This window comes from Octopus bimaculoides, chromosome 22, assembly GCF_001194135.2.
Source record: "Octopus bimaculoides isolate UCB-OBI-ISO-001 chromosome 22, ASM119413v2, whole genome shotgun sequence".
Classification (NCBI taxonomy): domain Eukaryota; kingdom Metazoa; phylum Mollusca; class Cephalopoda; order Octopoda; family Octopodidae; genus Octopus; species Octopus bimaculoides.
In genome coordinates, this window is record NC_069002.1 from 28803931 (window position 1) to 28806247 (window position 2317).

Consider the following 2317-nt stretch of genomic DNA (forward strand, 5'->3'; position numbering starts at 1 on the left):
ATATATATATATATATATATATATATATATATGTAGGTGTGTATGTATGTATATATATATATATATATGAGAACCTGATACATATATGAAGTAATGCTAATGCGTTTAACTTGTGTTATATGTTACGTATTTCTTCAACATTATCTTATACTGGAACTATAGAGTATCTAAATATACTTTACATCATAGTGGAACTTACAGCGCACCGGTTTTTGCGACGTTCTGCGTCTTTCAGTGCTTCCGTATACGTGCATGCATACATACATACATTTATATATATGTGTGTATATAAAAACGCCATAAATATCAGAGAGAAGAAAAATTTGCCTGAGCAGCGGCCAGTTTGAACACTAGAGGCATCTCGGTCTTCTTGGGTCTTTTCAATGGGGCATCCTTGTAGACAGTCACATCCTCGGAAATCGAGATATTGGAAAAGGTGAGTAAAACATTCACTTTCGGCTGTTGCACACTTCCGTCCTGGCTGCTTCAAAAGCCGACAGACATCGAAAGAATCAACGGGTTAGCCTCTATGTGGTTATTCAAACTGCTAGAAATAACTACAATTCCGCTAACTGAAACGGCTGTAACGTCAATTCGAATTCTTCTTTTCCGAATTCTGATGAAAATTCCAGCCACTGTCTTATATGTAAAAAAGGAAGTCATTCCTGCCACCAAATAACCATTGCAGTTTTTCTACAACCTACAATTACCTACGCGTCTGTTTCCCAAAGCATTCATCATAAATAACAACAACAACAACAACGTACCACATGTACCAAAGCAATTATGACTATATCAAGCAAACATCTACCGCCATCACGACCATCTTCACCGTCACTACCTCCAGCATCATCACTATCATCATCGCCACTACCACAAAAAATCACTGCCATCGCCATCACCACCAACAACACTACCGTCACAAACAGCAACAGCTGTTTCCACCACCACCACCACAACAACCACCACCACCGCCACTACCATCACCACCACCACTGCCACTACCACCACCACCTTCACCACAGCCACCATCACCGTCGCTACCGCTGCCGCCACCACTACCAACATCATCATCTCCATCACCACCTCCGTTGTCACCACCGCCACCACCTCTACCACTACCACCACCACCACAACAACAACAATAACCACAACTATCACCATCACAACCACAACCATCACTCCACCACCACCACCAAAACAACAACAACAACAACCAATATGAAAACTAAAATAGAACATTATTTACATTATTTACATTTGACGGATATTTGTCCTCATCTTGTTTGTTGTTAACACAACATTTCGGCTGATATACCCTCCAGCCTTCATCAGGTGTCTTGGGGAAATTGCAAACCTGGGTTCTCATTTCTAAGCTATTATTCAATGTTGCTGTTGTTGTTGTTGTTGTTGTTATTATTATTATTATTATTATTATTATTATTATTATTATTATTCAATCGAAAAATACCGTAGGAATGAGAACTCAGGTTCGAAATTTCCCCAAGATACCTGATGAAGGCTGAAACGTTGTGTTAACAGCAAACAAGATGAGGACAAATAACCGTCAATTGTAAATAATGTATATAATTCCTCATCTCTTAAATATAGAACTGTACTAAAATAGAAGATGATCATGGCTAGAAATTCTTTGCCCCTTGATCAACTCATTTAGGGATGACCTAGGGCTGAAGAACAACGACAAACAACATAAAGTGCAGCAATGTAACATCCACAGACGGCCATTTTGCATTTTCGACGATAAACCACTGAATGCGCAGCATGATTGATCTTCGATTAAGTGGAATCAATTGATCTGCTTGTGCGTCATAGGAAGTCTGCTTGGTCGGGTCTGACCCGTGGCTATTCAACACGACCATCGTTTCTAAGACCCCCTGCCCCATTTGGCGTCACTAAATAACCGTTATTTGGTAGGGAGTTTTTTTTTCTTCCACCACTAATCACCACGCCGAACGCCACCACAAACAACAGCAACATCAACAATATTCTTTTACAGTTGCTCGAGATATCAGAATGTATTATAGCAAGAAAAATGGCTGCTCATTCTCACCCTCGCCACCACAACCAATATCACTCCATCGCTAACATCACCACCACCACCACCACCACCACACCACCACCACCACACCACCACTAGCATATGTAACGCCGTCCCCGCCACCAACATCAGCATCAGCATCATTACCACTACTACCACCATTGTCACCACCAAGAACGTCATTTCTGTCTACCACCACCACCACCACTATCAAAACTAATAACATCATCATTACCACTATAACCGACCGCCACCACC